The sequence below is a fragment of the Urocitellus parryii genome, chromosome Y (assembly GCF_045843805.1).
Source record: "Urocitellus parryii isolate mUroPar1 chromosome Y, mUroPar1.hap1, whole genome shotgun sequence".
Taxonomy (NCBI): domain Eukaryota; kingdom Metazoa; phylum Chordata; class Mammalia; order Rodentia; family Sciuridae; genus Urocitellus; species Urocitellus parryii.
Genome location: NC_135548.1, coordinates 13,029,056 through 13,047,736, shown reverse-complemented (window position 1 = coordinate 13,047,736; position 18,681 = coordinate 13,029,056).

Genomic DNA, 18,681 nt, shown 5'->3' with positions numbered 1-18,681 from the left:
TCAGGTTCTGGGGCAAAGTTCATGGCAATGAATGAGTGGTTAGGATGCAACCAAACAATGGTACAGAGCCAGAGCGTTAAAGCCATCTCCAAATAGAGACATGGGAGCAAAGATTCTGTTTACCACAGTGAGCTTGAGGAGAGGTCTGCAGGAGGCAGAAGTTTTAAGTAGCAGAAATGAAGAAAATGTTTTTGTTCTTAATAGTGAAATAGAAGGGTGGTATAAATTGACAGCTTACACAGGCTCACTATGCAAACTTTTCAGTCAGAAATTTTAGTAGAATTTTGTGAAATTTTAGCATAATTTAGTAACACTGTACAACTTATTTTGTGTACAGATTGAGTGTCACAGTTAGTTTGACTGCATGTTCTATACTTTAAGTGTGTCATTGTGCCTTGATAGAATTCAATAATGATCAGACTGTAAACTGGATCCATCAGCTATTTCTAAACTATTTATTTCTAAAAACTTAAGATTTTTTTAATTTAAATAAATTAGTTTTCAAAATCTTTGGCAACCTAAAGAACTTTTTAAATATTAAAGTTATTAAATGATACCTGTAGAATCTTACCGAATGTACTACTCTTACTATTTTAATCGTGAGTCTAATGTTCTGAAGCAACTCGATTTCATTCTCTTTAATTCCTTTTTGATGTTTGAGCATCCTGACCCTATAAATTTGACAAGAACATTTCTCACATAGCCGCAAAGGGTCAAAATACAACTTAGTCTGCGATAGTGAGAGCTGTATTACATGTAAAGCAGTGACTCTAACTTGAAAGTACTTTTAAGCTCAGTTAAATCATGGCCGCATTGCTCCACAGCACAGCTTAAGTAAATTGATTCAGTGGATTAATGTAGTCATGTCAGGGGAGACAAACTTATCTGCTATGTGAAGTCTGAAGCTTATAGAAGTATTATTTAGCAGGCTTACTGGTAAGAATGACAACTCTCTCTATTCATAGGAACAGGAGTCCTGAAGTCTGAGCTCCATAGGTGTAGGTGTGAAAGAAACTAAGCTTTAAGAAATAAATAATAATGATTAAAGGAACAAAGTTATCTATGTTGCTGCAAGATATATGAAGCACACTTATCTCATTTAAAATAGATGCTTCTTGTCCCTTTTTATCTTTAAGCACAGCATCAGGCCAGCTCTCTCTAGTCCACAATAACAGGAAGGGTGCTGGTTTCATTTCACACGTTCCTTTGTCCTCCCAGGCCCAGTATCATCTCCGTTAGTCACTGCATTTTGAGTGAGGAGAAGGGACAAAAGAATACATGAAAATATGACCTTCTTTTCTCAACCTTTTCCTACTTTTTATATAAAAGTTGTCATAGTTATTATCTTCCGTGGCATATTTTTTAACTAGAATCTTCTAGGCTGATAACCACTCAATATTCTACTCAGTCTGCCAAGTTGCTTTAAGACAGATATTTCGTAACTCCAAACTGAAAAATGTAGGAGCATTTGGTGACAGGTTACAAAAGTTATTTGTCTCCTAAACTAAAATATTATATTACAAAAATTAACAAAGACATGTATGTTTCAACTACTGGACCAATGGATAGATTGTTACTTCTGCCCAGTTAATTGTCACTGAATTGATTAAGGCTAATGCATTATTTTAACCAAAGGAAAACTTCTTGTGACAGAATATACTCCTAATTACTTACAATATACTTTGTAGGCAGATCATTCCAAAATCTTATTTTTTTAAATTAAAAATAGAACAGAAACAAATACTGACATTGTATTTATTCTATTGTAGATCATTGTAAATGGGGGCATCACTATATTAGCAAAATAAAACCTTGTTTCAGACAATGCTTTATATTACACATCGTTTCTATAAAGACATAGAATATGCTAGGGCAACTTAGAAATTATTTTACAGTTTTCCTCTATAACATTATGCACGAACATGAAGAAAATTACTTTCAACAGTGACAATATATTAAAAGTTTTTTCTTTTAATAACACAGGAGGGAAAAGCTTAAATCCTTAACCTGGTTTATGAATTCTATTCATTCTTAGGAATGTCTTGAGAGATACATGTAAGTAATTTCATACATTTGTCCTATATCTGGAACTGCTTTGAAATCACAAGAAATGATTATATATTTTTGTTCCTCAAAATTTCATTAAAAAAGTAGCAGCTCAATTTTATTGTTTTTTCCATGATAATTAAAAGTTTCCTGTAGATTCTGAAATCAGAATGACAAATTATGAAGATAATACACTAATTATACTTGCATATATGCATCCACACATCATTTGTCTGCAGTGTAACTGTGTTTGCAGTCTTTGTGGAACAAATGCTGTTTAAAAAGAAGGTGCCGATGTGGTAAATATCCCATTAGAGCAGAGAAAAGCAAGGGGGAGCTAATGGGGGAAAGAGAAAGAGCTGAGCCAGCACCCCTGATCAATCAGCAGAGCAGCCTGCCTTTGTAAGAAGCCAGCTTCTTTAATTAAAACTCTTGTATTTTACTAATAACTTTGCATGTCCACAAGCCTTCTTATTGATTTCAGTTATTTTCTATTTTCTCCTTTTTTTGAATTTATAATTTCTGAAGATATTGTAAAATTAAGGGAAACATTACAATGGACTAATTACTTGTACACATTTAACATTTCTAACCATCACTGAATAATTTACTTGAAGAAAATGAGAAAAAAAATCTCCACTGATATGCTGTTCATTCTCACTCAAATTGATCAGCTTTGTTGTAAACTGATGACTTTTCTCAAAGATAGAAGAGAATGGTTTCCATTTTAATGACAGGAGATACTTTTATCATAACTCTTCTAGATATTACAGGTTAATGTTATTTCTGAGACATTGCTTAATGCCCTGCTAAGGGCCCATAGGGTATAAAGGAACTGCATAAATCTGTAACTGTTTTCTGGGAATAATGTGGGTGGGGTGCAAAAGAAAGATAAGGAATGTTTGCAAAGGTGAAAGAAAATATTGAACTGGGAACATCAGGGCACTAGAGATGCAATGGTGCCTCTAAACTAACTCAATTTTAAGAACTTCAGTTTTCCCAAATTCCCTTATCCACATAGTGAAAGCATTGAGAAAAGTTGATTTCTGTGCCTGCTTCCTTGCACAGCGTGTGTGTGTACATTCATGTTGATTAGCTGTTTGTACAGGGTATACATGCTATTCTCTCATACTCCCCGAGTGGGCAAGGGAATGGGTTCCCCTCCTGAGGGATGGGCTGGCTGAGAAATAAAAGCTGAGAAAATAGTACTGTGAAATAACTACTGGAAACACAAAAAAATATGTTTTCAGATTGGGGGTAGTCATGGGCCAACTGAACAGACAGGTGCAGCTACTAACAAAGAAATGATCCTGTGCTTGGTTTATTTATATCAGCACAGATCATCGGCACATGATGGTGTAGTTAAATATTTTTAAATGTTAACTTCTTCATCTGTGACGCTGGGATAATAAACTTCTCTGCTAAATGCACAGGTTATTTCATAACAGTTTTTTCCCATTTAAAAAAATGTCCATGATATCAAGAGTACAGAATTAAATATAACAATGTCTCTCCATCAGTGAGCACCATAGAAAGTTCTTCTCAAACACAGGGTAGAGTAGGCCAGGTAGGCTGCTTGGAAGGGGTCACTCCCACCTGCAGTGTTGCCTGGGACCTTTGGCAATGCTGTGGTGGGAGTTCACAATGTATTGGGCCATCTCAAAATCAGCAGGGGTGCTGCTGGGAGTTCCCAGATACCAGATCTTCCCACTCAGTGGCTTCAGTGCTGATCTGGTCCACACACATTTCACAGGTGTCTTCCCACATAATACAGTTATGGAATATGTAGATATTGATGACATAAATACAGATATTGAGAGGTTGAAGAGAATGCACACTGTGGGGCATGGCAGAGGTAGATAATCTAAGCAGAAAAATCAGAAGTGAATATTCCACATTAGATTACTAAGAGCACCTTAAGAAGGACAGAAGTATCTGGAAGTGCTACCGATATAAGGATTTTGTTATTCTGATAGTGATATAGTGATGAAATTTATCCATAATTGTTTATATCTTTGCAACAAAATTATTGGCTGTTAGAGTAAATATCTTTGACTATCAAGGAAAATTTTTCAAAATTTCTATATGTGACATGCTTCTGATAAGCAAAATTCAGCGTTTGCTACAGAAATGGAAAGAAGTGTAAGATTTGATTCTTGTGAATGCACACACTTGCATACCACCCCCAATGGCTGGGGGATGTGGCAATCTAGTGAACATATCTATTCTGCTTAGCATTAATATGAGGCGTATATCTTCTATTTCAAATTGGTTGGTTTGGTTGGAGGATGAATCAAGTAAGCAGCACAGAGACAAAAGAGGCTAAGAAGGGGTGACTTGATACAGGGCCACATACCAGGGTCAAGTCACATTTGGACAATTACAATAAATGTGCATTTCTAAATAGGATATTTTAATATTCTATATCTTAGGCCAATATAAATTTAAATATTATTTTAAAATTTATAATATTATCATGGCTGCTTCTCTCCATTACCATGGGCATTTGCAAAAGAAATAGTCCTTATGTTAGTTTATAAATAATAAACCTAGATATTTTGTTAAAAATTTATTTTTGCATATTGCTACCTCATTGGAGACAGTTATTTGAAGTTTCTCTGAAGTCATTTTGCCCATGAATTTTGTTACAATAGATCTGATAGAGCATTGTGATCACAGGAATACCTTCAGGTTTCATCTGATTTCACTATTTCTTGAGCTTGAATGCTTGTTAACCAGGGCAATTATTATCCTCTAAAGTGAGGGGAAAAATATACATAATTTCATTGAGTAGAACATGGATGAGAGGAAGGGATAGAAAGAAAGACAGACTCTGATGTTACAACTGTATTTCACAACAGAACAGCAAACTTAAGTGAGTGAAGAATTATATACTATGGTGGATAATGTATACTATGAAAAGGCTTTTATAAAATTAAGCTATACTTTTAACCGTATCAAAGTAATTTTGAATGGTTTCATTTTAACTAAAAAAAATAGTTTAAAGTATCTCTGAAAAACGAAATTTAATTAAAGAGGCAAGCATTTAGAAAAAAAAAAGAAAAGAAAAGAAACTATGTGAAAGGATTTTCTGCACCAGGTATTAAAACATTGAAGGTAGTAATTATTGAAACACTGTGTATGGGTTTCAGCATGAAACTGCTCAACAGGAATCTAACAGGAAGTCCAAGGTGAAAGCTAATGTTTGCAAAGAAACTTACTTTTTTTGTAAGGTTGGCATATTTAAAACATATTCAAAAGCATAGATTAATCAATTAATAGTGCTGGAGCAAATGTCAAATGTATGGATTAAAATTAAGTTAGATCCCTGATATAAAACAAAAAACGATGGTAGATTAAATTTGAAAGGCATGAAATAGCCTACAGATTATACATGGAGTGTGGACTAACAGCTTAAAAAATACAAAATAACTGATTGTACTAGGAAAACATACAGGTGACGTGATAAGAGAATGAATAATTTGTCTTTAATTTATCTGTAGAATGATGAAGGTCTTCTTAAACCTGACATAAAAGATATAAAGAAGAAAGAAAAGGTCACTTTAACTACAATAGTAGTTTGTATTTTAAAAATACTTCAGTGATATTTGAGATATTAATTCAGACATAAATCAATGCTTTGCCTTATAATCAAAAACATACAATTTTTACAAACTAAACATGTTCAGTAATTCCTAGTTTGAATCACAGTATGAGAACAGGAATAATCTCAATTGCTCTTGGTGGATTATAGATAGTAGGCATCATTGTATTGACTGATTATTTATGGTCAAAAGATTTGAAATATAAATTTCCTAAGACTAGGGAATTTATTTTAATACATACTACACAAGATGTATGTTAAATATTATGTATTATAGCAGTGTATATATATATATATATATATATATAGTAATAGCAAATGCAAATAATATAAACATTTTAGAAAGTGGGTTAAGTTAGAGGATATCATATAGTAGTATAATTTATTATCATTATTATTATTAAATTTTTTTGGTGGGGGGATTCTGGTAATTGAACCCAGGGGAGCTGTACCACTGAGCCACATACCCAGCCCTTTCATATATTCTATTTAGAGACAGGTTCTCACTGATTTGCTTAGGGCCTCATTAAGTTGATGAGGCTGGCTTTGAATTTACAATCCTCCTGCCTCCACCTCCCACACTGATGGGATTAGAGGCCTGTGCCACCATGCTTCTCTCATATAATAGTGTAATTTAGAGCCTTGAAACATCTTGTAAAAGAAGCATATTAATACTTCTTTAACAAAATATTAGTGATATAATATTTTGTTGAAAAACACCAAGTTATAAAGCAATATAATTAACATTCATTACTTGACTATATCAACAGCAATATTTACATAGGCATTATTCCAAACTTAATAATTTCTAATAATAATATGTTCTTTAAAACAGCTTTATAAAGTAAGTACAGTTGTTAATTTTTATACCTGAAGAAACTGAAGCACAGAGAGGTCAACTAATTTGTCTGATTCAGCACAGTTCTTACGTAAAGTCAGAATTGGAGTCATCTCCAGATTATTTCCTATAGTCATCAATGGTGCTGCCTATCACCTAATAAATTGTTTTGAATTTCAGCTAACAGCTTCATATGTATCATCTCCTTCAATCCTCATAAATAATTTCTATAGACCATCCTGGGAGCCAGGTTGGAGGGGCAAGTTGCAGAGGGTGAGAAAGAGTCTTAAGGGGGATGAGAGCATTCCAGGGTATAGAGATGTGTCCCCTTTGTGGGACTTGAAAATTCCCAGTAAAGACTGAGTTCATTGGGTTACTTTTGTGATCTCTTGCCTGTTATACTGCTGTGGACATGGGGATCCCCAAATGTGTTGCTGTGGTAAGAGAATGAATGATTTGTCTGTAATTCATCTGTGGTTATTTATACTTCCTAAAAATGTGTAATGTGTATGTGATTTCAGAATTTTAAGAAGGAGAGGATCAACAAATAAATCACACCCTCTTTATTGTCACATGATATTCTATAATTTCTGAGGATTTCTAAATGTTTGTCCAGATCATAGACATGGTAATGTCTTTTATCAATACATTCATAATGCATAACTTCTTTACTAATATCTACAGATATATTATTTTCTATAAATATTTTGCCAAAGAAAATCATAAATGTTGTTTTGCATTAGCCCCAAGTTTAACACCTACTCTGTAGAAGTACAGTTAACTACCCCAGATTTCCAGTGTTTGGAGGTGGGAATGAGAGGCATGAACCCCTGGGAGTAGTCCCAATGACAAAATTCGGGAGGGAAGGCATGGGTCAGACACTACTGTGCAATGTTTTCTGTGGTCTCTGTGATCTTGAAACTTCAGAAAAGGGGAATTTCATCTCTAGTGGCTCCAAGCTCCTGAATTCATTAGGAGGTTAATTTGCTGCACATATAAAAAAAGGAGCCCTCAGACTGATTTTTCTAATTCCCTAATTTGACCTTTGTCCATGCAATTGGGCAATGCTTTCACACTGCTGGTTGAAACTCGTTAGTGGATTGTAAAATCCCTTCACAGATGGACCATGACAAACATTAAGTTTTTATTGAAATAAGATAGATTGGAATAAAATCGGCCAGATTGGGGTAGAATAGAAAAGACAATATTAAAATGTTTTGCATATAATTAGAGTCAATATTATCCCTCAAAACTTCTCATCATGCATATGTATACTGAGCCATGTTGTACATTACATTATTTGTAGTGTCAATTGTGGTTTAAAAGCCTGAAAAACACTACAAAGATGCTTCGTTTAATTTGTAGCCAGACATGCTTGTCTTCTTGACCAGATAATCCCAGATGTGTTCTATGAAGACAAAAGCATTATTATGAAAATGTTTTTCCTTATATATTTAAAACATACATTTATAGCATCACTGATTTAACTGTTATTTAGATATAGACTTGAAAATTGGCCCTAGCTATTGTTCTTTTTCCTCCTCTGTAAATTTTGTATGTCAGAACCACTACTATATAAGATTCTATAAAACACCATATATCAACTCATTTCTATGACTTAAACCACAAATGTGAAAAACATTTGAATAATATCTTAGTATTTGTTATAATCACTCATAGTCATGTTAGTTAATTTGACTTTGGAACAGACTTTTTTAGAGATGTAAAGTAGATCTGTGTTTGATTATTTTATTTGCAACATGTTGCATATAAAATGATTTCTGAACTTCTCCCCCCACCCTTTTATTTCGTCTTTGCTGCAAGACACGTGATGCTATATAGGAATCAGGACACTAATATTTTTAAAGAATTTAGCCTTTATTTAATTTACTTATTTGTTTTTGTTTGTTTGTTTGTTTGTATGTGGTGTTGAGGCTCGAAACCAGGGCCTCACCCGTCCTAGGGAAGTGCTGTACCCTGAGCCATAACCCCAGTCCCAGGACACTAATTTTAAACCAATTTGATAATAACTTATTGTTTGACCCAGGATGGTGTAGTTAAATATTTTTAAATGTTAACTTCTTCATCTGTGACACTGGGATAATTAACTTCTCTGCCAAATGCACAGGTTATTTCATTACAGTTATTTTTTCCATTTTTTGAAAATTTACATGATACCAAGAGTATAGAATTAAATATAACAATGTCTCTCCATCAGTGAGCACATTTTTTCCACCCTTTGTTTTTTCTCCTAAAGTGATTACTTGTTAATAAAAGTTTGGTGTGTGTGTGTGTGTGTGTGTGTATGTGTGTGTGTGTGTGTGTGTGTGTGTGTGTGTGTGTGTTTCAAGCATACATGTATAAACAAAAGCACATATAAGTGTTGAGATTTTTATTTACAAAAGTGGATTTACATGTTAGTAAACATTTGTCACTGTGACAAAGTATCTGAGAAAAACAACTTAAAGGAGGTAAGATTTATTTTGGTTCATGGTTTTGGAACTTTTGGTCCATGATCAGCTGGCACCACCATTACTTTGGGCTGGAGGTGAGGCACAACAAAACATGACAGAAATGGGTGACAGAGGTCATTACAGGGAGGAAGCAGAGCAACAGAGAGAGGAGAAGGGACCAGGACCAGATATACCCTTTAGGGGCTAATTCCCAGTGACCCACTTTGTCCAACCACCTCCCAATTCCTATTGCCTCCCAACAGCACCACCAGCTGTGGGCCAGGCCTTAGACAGATGAGCCTTCAAGGGTCATTCCAGATTTAAACTGTAGTAGAAGACTTATTGTTTTATAACTTATTATTATTTTACAGACATCATATTTTTAAAATCCTTTCATTGCAGCATACAGAGGTCAACCATATTTCTATATATGCTGCAGCATTTCCCCCAGTTATGGTTGTGCTATACTTAACCAATTCCTGATTAGTGGACATTTGGGTTGCATTGTTCTAACCTCAATTATGACCATTGGATATTTTAAAATAATACCTGTCCACAAGTGCCCCTTCTTTCATAATTCAGATTTCTTTCTAGAAAAATAATTGCTTGGTCACAGATGAATTTATATACACAGGTTTGATGGACAAATTACTCTTTATTTATTCATAACAATTACTCATTAGCAATATCTTCAATTACTCCTATCAGTTCTACACCCACCAATAGTTTGTCCGATTTTTGAATCCTCCTCAAAACTGCAAACTACCTGGGAAGCCTGAAGAGTACTGATATCTCTTAGAGACATGTGAACGTTATTTTGAATTTAATCAGAGGCAAATAACAATAACAGATTTCTCATCAATAGAATGTAAAATTTAGACAATATAGCTCATTGGTTCAAGAGATACTTATTCATTCTTCACCCAATATGAGACTCTTTCTTTTCAATTTTAATATTCTGTGATTATTTTCATCACAATATTAGTAGGAAATTTAGATGCATATTAAGTAGAATAGAAATTATCTTCATTCTCCTCTACTAGTATTTCAGATAAATAACTAGAAGAAGTGAAAGTGATAGAGTATTTTTTTTTCATTTTACAATCAAGACTGGTGTTGAGATGTGATCTATTGTAAGACAAAGTGACTTTGAATGATTAATATCATTTTTCTACATTTCTTGCTGTGTGACAAGTCCATCATAAGATTATTTCAATTTTGAATATGTTATCTCCATTCTGTAATTTACTAGCGGACTGAAGGTACAGCTTTCAACAATAATGTTAAAAAAGATGTTATTTTTTTAAAGATGTTACTTTTTTAAGATGCTATTTTTTAAAAATTTTCTCATGCAGATTTATGTCCTTCCACCATAGTCTTAGCATTTGTATCTATGATCCTATAAGGCATATATAAACTAGCTCATACTCACTCTTAAGAATATTATTTTTAGTTGATGTAATTGAGCAATATTGTTTTTTTCTTTGAATACTGACTTACAAAGTTTGGTGATGCTCATAGCCTATTAATAAGGGAGAATTTCCCTCGTGGCCAAGAGTCTGATTTAAAATCAACTTTAAAGTCCCTTGATGAATCATTGAGCTTGTCTTTATAAATAAAATAGGTTAAATAAAACTTCATTAAATAAATGGATAAAGTGGCTGGTGATGAAGAATGGATTAGACAAGACCCCTTTCCCCCTTGACACCACTAACAATATTATCATGGCATAGCCTTTGGGGTCACCAGGGATTTATCTGGGAAAAGGGTCAAACTTAATTAGTACCTGCCAAAATCTGGCCATGCTTGTATTAACTGCCTCTGAATGTAAGTTTTATCGAGGGATGATCAGGTATTTGCTAATTTTTCCTGGTGAACTAAGCAGTTATTGCATGTAGGATTAAATACTACCTGTGGTCATGAGCACCTTGTGGTTTACACTGGTCAGTTCATTTTCAATAGCTTCATCAGTGTAATTAGGAATTAGGAATGAAAGAAAATCAGATTTTCTTTTGTGTTATGAGAATGGGAATTTGGAAGACCTAAACACCTTCACACCTGTTCATAATTCTACTTTGTCTGCTTTAACTGTTAAAAACATGAAAATTTATATATACATATACATATACATAAAATTACATATATATATATATATATATATATATATATATATATATATATATATATATATATATATATAAACCTCATATCACCTGACAGGCTTCAATATGTTAGACTTTATGTGTTGGTCAAAATAATGGAGAATTCCTAAAAGTAAAAAATTTCCTCCCTGTCCATACCAGGACACAATTTTATCATAAGGCTTTACTCTGGCAACATTTTTTGGCTTAATTAGTCTGTAACTTAGGGAAATAAGGAAGAGCATTCCAGTTTAACATCCATCTCCATTTCTGACTTTTCATCTAAATGTTTTACCTATTCTGGGGGAGCTTTTTCTGAGGAAGAAGACAATGTCTTTGAGCAGATATTTCAAAATATTTGCTTATAAAATCTCCCTCTAAGAAACTTGGGGTTTTTAACACACACACACACACACACACACACACACACACACACATTTTCTGGCACCTTCTCTATACTTGCTGAATCAGAATGCAGCAGGAAGGCCAGGCACCTTATTTTGTATCTCCCTATTTAATTCTTAAAGTCCACCTGACCCTTGGTATACAGATGTGTCTAGCTAGTCTCCTTTGGGAGAATGAATAAGCAGTGTGTACCTTAGTGTGAGTTTCATTAAACCTGATTTTCCACACCTCTCAGCCTGCTCTGGGGGAGTTATGCCTGTTCTTGGATGGTCTGTGAGTTTTATTTGTTTCTCTCCAAGTACACCCTTGTCATGGCAGCCTCTGAAAGTGTGCTACGTGACCCAGTCTGCTCATTTTTTTTAGGAACCATTTCACCATTCATAGGAATAAATATTGGACTCTAAAGCTAAAAGGTACCTCTAGAGAACATTTCATCATGCCCCCCGCCTTTAATTAAGTGGATGTCTAAAGCATGCAGGAGAGATTTCCTTTAAAATACTGACAAATAAACACTCAAGAAACCCATTCAGTAGCTCATTACAGTGTTTTTATCACTCTAATAGTCGATAAATTCTTCTTCACATCCAACCAAAATCACCTTTGTTTAACCCAAGCATTTTTATTCTTATTCAAACTTCCAGGTATGTAGCTGAAAATACTGTAACCTCAAAAACACTCATTTTAAAGTTGAAATACTAATTAATATATTATGTTTTAAAGTTGAAATACTAATTAATATATTGTGTTTTCTGGGCATGGTTTTTCAAAATTTTGTCCATAAAAATTTAAATAATATAGGCATCATAGATATGAGTTATTAGTACTAACTGCGATAAAATGAAAGAAAAATGAAATAAGTGCTTTAAAATGTTTTGCAATGAAATTAGGGGTTGCCTCATGATACCTAATGTGCATACAGCTGCTGCCTGAGATGCTAATAATGATATGTTCCATTTTTCTGACACTTCTGCCTTCAGAACGAGCCATGCCATGTTTCTGTCCCAAATCTAGGTCATTTTCCTTCCAAATTTTATTATCTCTTTGCTTATCAATTTTTGTTTGATTTCTTATTAGTGATAGAGCACTTAAGAACACAAATAGGAAATGAAAGCAAGAAGTCATTATGATTAAGTTTCAGACAAAGAATAATTAATCTGTCAATCAAATGGTGTAAATGACTTAGAGATTTTTCTCAATTTGACTGGACAGAATAATGTTTCTCAACTCTAGACTGTGCATTGGAATCAACTATGCAACTTATTAAAACTGTAAAAAACTCTTAGTACATTGCTGGCTAATTTCATTTATTAGGAATTAAGTGATTCTCAAGTCAATGTATTTGGAAAAAAATAAAATACTACTAAAATGGAGCTTGTGGAACAGCAAGCAGTGACATTCCTTAGGAGCTTATGACAAATAGATAATTATGTGCCCCACTGATGCTAATTGAATTGATTTTTTTTATTTGTATAAGAATTTTTATATTCAAGTTTGAAAGATCCCATGACATGATATAATATACAAACCAGTTTAGAATAACAGGGTGGACGAAGTGAAGCCAATCCAAAGCCAGACTCAGAAAGCCAAAGGTCGAGTATTTGACCTCATATATGGAATCTAGAGAGAGAGGAAAAAAATCAGGAATATAAAGGTTATCTCATAAAAACAGAAGGAAGACCCGTAGAATACAGGAAGGGTATGATGAAGAGGGAGGGAAGAGGAGCAGGCAGGGGAAAGAACTGAACAACAAAATTGTCCAAATTACTCTCTATCCATATGTGAGCACACCACAATGAATCTCAAGCTTACATGTAACTTCAGTGTACTAGTTAAAACTATTTCAAGGCAATGAAGGAAGGAAAGGAAGGAGGAAGGAGACAGGGAAGAAGGAGGAAAGTGGTCAAATGCAAAAATATGGGGAGCAAACGTTTATAAAGGCTCTCCCTGTTAATGAGCAAATAGACCTTTCAGCTTTTCACTGTAATTTCCTTTTGGCTACTGATAAAAATAGAGGGAAATGATTAGAGGGGAGGGGATATGGTAATAGAAAGATAGTAGAATGGAACAGACATTATCACTGTATGTATATATAAGTGACTACATGACCAATATGATTCTGCAACATGTACACTCAGAAAAATAAAAAATTATATCCCATCTATGTATGATATATCAAAGTGCATAAATGTATTCTAATGTCATATATAACTAATTAAAACAAAAAAAATTTAAAGAAAGCAACAACGAATATTTCATTTGCAAATTGATGCTCTTCATATGAGATAAATATTTTTCTAAAGGAGTAACTTTAATAAAAACATTGGATATCATTGTGTTCAGGGAAGTAATTAAACTTTTGCTTTCATTAGTGAGGTACTAGTAAGATAATGCTACTAACAAATACTATAGTTTTTAGAGGTGATAGTCTCTCAGCAATATTGCTTTACCATGGAATACTTGGTTCTTTAAATTTGCCATATGATTCTCATGGATATTTTGAATGAATTCCCATTGCCAATTTCAAGTTTATTGACCCAAATATAAGTTTAACTTCTGAGGTTTTACTTTTTATATTAACTACATAGCAGTATACCAGCAATGAATAAGCTAGTTAAAACTTGACCCAAATATTTTAATGCACCCAGTGAAGCAATTTAGAAAGCATACCAAACACAGCGAAAACATTTCCATTGAAATATCCCAGCAAGGATGGAAATTAATAAAAGCTAAAGCAATTATATGTTAATGTTCCTATGGAGGCTGAGTTATCTCATTGATTTCAGGACCTGTATTTTGTTTTGTGTCTCTCTCATCAAAAACTTTGAGTACAGATTGATGAGTTTTTCTGTATTAAATGAATGATGTTTATTAATCACCAAATTCTGGTAAATGGATTTACTTTATAATGCCATGCCCTTTGCCCTGCTCACAAGTTGGATGTGTGCAAGGAGAATGTTTTATTTCTAAAATAAGTCCCATAAAACAATGTAAAAAGATGTTTACAAACTTTGTCTCATCACTATTTATAAATTACGTTTATCATTTTGTTCTTTTGCTTACTTATTCATCAACACTTCCAAATATGTTTTTTGAAAATTTTTATTTGGAATTAAAGAGTATTATTTTTAATACTAAATACAATGTAATGTTTAAAAACTCAATTATAGACTGTTTTTGAGAAAAATCCCAAAATTTCCTTTTAATATCTTAAAATAAATTAAAAAATATATTTGCCTTTGGATAATGACTTAGATGATTTTTGCATGTTGCTGAAGTGGAATGGAATGTGAATATCAAGATGTCCTAGATATGAATGAAATATTTGAGTACCATATGGCTGAAATTCCTATTTCAAAATATCTAACATTACATATGATTAAATCTTTTAAAATACAAGTTTTAGGAGATATAAAGTACAATGCCTGTTATTGAGTCTAAGATTGTGCTATTATAATCATAACATCCAATTTCCATGTTTAAATAATGTCCCATGACAAAAAATGATTTTAATATGAACATTTAATCAATAATTTAAAAATAAAATTTAAATTAATTATCTTATTTATTTAAATATTTTCTATATTACTTTCCTATTATGTCAGAGAAGTTCAGAGTAAACAAATGAAGGGAAATTGAAACATTTTCTGTACTACTTTAAAGGGTGATAGAGTTAAAAGTAGAAATCAACACTTAGATATATACATCTAAAATTAAAATGTGATGTGACTTATGGGATATGATTGTTGATTCAATTCCATGCTATTATTTTCCAGCTGATTAATGCCTGACAACTATAATCAAATTAATAGACTGTCCTGTGATGAGACTTATTTCAAATGTATAATTTGTTTATTTATCACATATCTTCTATTTTAGTTAGTGACTCTTGATATATCAAAAGGACTTTATTTCATCTGGAAGAGAAAATGCTATGTTTTAATGTACTCTTTAAAAAACTATGCAAATCATTTGCTTTATATAGTATGTATGAATAATTAGTACACCTAAATAAATACACCACTTGGTTAAAAGACATCAATGTAAGTACAATATATGACTATGAACATTAATGCATACATGTAATTTGTGTATTTATAATGTGTGTATACACACACACATATATAATGTATACATAAAATATAAATAAAATTACATGAATGTCAGGTATAATTCTAGATGTTGGAATACACCATAAAATTAATGTAATAAATAATTTGGAACACATGTTAGATGGTGATGGATGCTGTAACAAAAATATAGGAGGAAGTGAAAAAGGAAGAAGGAAGGAAGGCATGAAGGAAGGAAGGAAAAAGAAAAAAAAACATGACTAAGACTGGACAAGAGAAGGAGTAGAAAGAAGAGGAAAGTCTCCAGGAGACAGTTGTTTGGGGAAGCTTCTGCATTAAATAGGAGTAGATTTCACCGAGAAGGTGAGACTTTTTAAAAGGTGAATTAATAGGCCAAGCTGTTTTATTATGTAGAATTGTATGCTAGAATATTTATAGAAGAAATCACTTATTTCAGAATTTAATGTACCTCAATTTCTAAATACAAGATACAAACTCACAAATCTAGATCCAAATATTTATTTTCAAAATCTCCTATGAACTTATGATAAGAAGTATCTCCACAGAGAATCCATTTTGGATCTCGAAGTCGTACAACTTGGGTTGAATGATTTTGGCCAGGAATGAGCCGGTAGCCCACAGAAAATTGTCAAAACCAAATCTGGGGAATACTAATGTTTAAGAGGCAGAGTCTTTGTAAAGTAGCAGTGAAAGAAGCTTAGAAAAACTAGTCACAAAAGTTGAAAGAAATATGGAAATGATGAGCTATCCCATATCCTGTAAAATTCGTACTTGAAAAATACTTTAAAATCTCAGTGGAATAACTGAGCTAAAAATAATTGTGTCCCTTGTTACTATAATTTTGACTCACTGTCCATAGCCTTTCTTATACTAAAGTATACTATGATATAAAGCTGATATAAAGCTTAAGCTGGATTTTTACTAAAACATCACTTAGAGAAATAAGTTCCTGTGCAGATATTAACATGTTCCAAACTCAATGCTTTAAATAAATATGCATATCTATACTAATATTCATTATTTCATTATATCTAAGTTATTTTTCAAATTGTGAAACATTATCAACATTGTGCATCAGCTTCTTTAGAATCACTTTTTTAAGAAAAATTTTAATGTTCTATTAAAAAAACCCTCAGAGTACAGTTTAAAGGACAGTAATATTACCTCTCCTACTAATTCTGTGTATTTCCCACTTTGGGATAATTTTCTTTCTGTAAATTAACTCACACTACATCTTTTCTTTCTTTCTGTTTTTTTTTGTCTGTTTGTTTTGTTTGTTTACAAATTTGTTTTAATTTTTTCATAGAATTAGACTATAAGCCATTGATTTGAGTATGAACAATTACTTCTCTGTGAGATATATTTCTCAACCCATAAGATTCTATCTGTGATTTCTAGCAATTGTAGTAAGAGCTGTCCAAAAAGAGGCTTATTGCAGATATCAAACAGATGGTGAAAAGAAATGATGCATGTCACACTGCCGATTATTGAGGGACAGTATACATTGAGACAGAATCTATTATTTGTGCCTAATCCTAAGTATGTATGTACTTTCTCTCTTACACACACTTAAGTGTTGTTATATAAGCATAATATGTGTGCACATATTTTAAATTGTAGAGACATATTCTGACTGGATATTATTTTGATTTACACCCTAATGTTGAGACATCATTTGAATGCCCAAAACATGGAAACTAATGACACCAGTCATTCTCCAGTGAGTGAAGTGACTGGATACTCAGGAGGAACAAGAAAGGCACAGCTACTCACAAATTTAAGAAAGAGGGAAGCAAGGCCCATGATATAGGCTCTTGTGCTTGAGAAGGTTCACATGTGGCCTAGGATCTGCATGGTTTGAATTTTCTGTCTACACCATTGTGTGGGCAATGGCCCAGATATTGTGCAAAGGGAAAAGGGAGGAATGGGGACTGAAAACTGTCAATGATGATACATCAAAAGTGGAATCTTCCTTTGTATTGCACATAATTTCTCTGAAGTAACAAAAAGCTACAGGAAAATAAAGTTACATAGTAAAGTTGTTACAAAAAATAATAGTCTATTATTGTAATGGTTTAGATGTGAAGTGTATCCCAAAAGCTCATGTGTGAGACAATTCAAGAAGGTTAGAGGAGAAATGAATGGATTTTGAAAGTTTCAACCCAATCAGTGAATTAACTCTGTGATAGGATTAACTAAATTGAAACTGAAGTCAAATAGGGTGTGGCTGGAGGATATGGGTCACCGGGGACATGCCTTTTGGGTATATATTTTGAATCTGGCAAGTGGAGTCTCTCTCTCTCTCTCTCTCTCTCTCTCTCTCTCTCTCTCTCTCTCTCTCTCTCTCTCTGTCTCTCCCTCCTTCCTGATAATCATGTGAACCACTTTTCTTCACCACACTCTTTTGCCATGATGTTCTACCTCATCTCCAGCCCAGAGGAATGGAACCTGCTTTCCATGAACAGAGACCTCTGAAACCTTAAGCCATCAAATAACCTTTTTCTCCTTTACCATTTTTTTCTGGTCAGGTCTTTTAGTCAAAAGAATGAAAAGCTAACTAAAACAATTACTTCATTAGAATTTCTATCTTAAAATTATTATATACACATACAGCAGGATCACAGGGCATGTTGTTGAATATTTCTCAAGAAAAGAAAAACTTATGTAGTATTTAATACCTGGAGAAACAAAAGGTGGCATTAAAAAGTGTTTTCCAAGTTGTCTAGAGTAAAGAAACTGTCCCAAAGTGAAGAATATATGTCTGTGAATCCTATCAAGAGAGACATTACAGGTGGGAGACAAAATCTACAAAGTGAGAAATTCAAGAAGTCATCAGCAAGGGAGACAAATATGAATGCTAATGCTACATTTATGGCATGGTAGTTTGGTTTCATTACCCCTGTACATTATTCTTCTTCTGTATGGAACATATCCTGTTTGGAGCAATATTTTGAGTCTTTTTTCAAAATACAAGTGAGTCAAAAGAAACATAGGATTAAACATTAAATACTTAAGCATAGAATTAAATACTTATTATAAAGTTTAACTTTTTGAGAGTATTTTACAAATTTTAATTATATATATATTCTCTCACAATATTTTTATT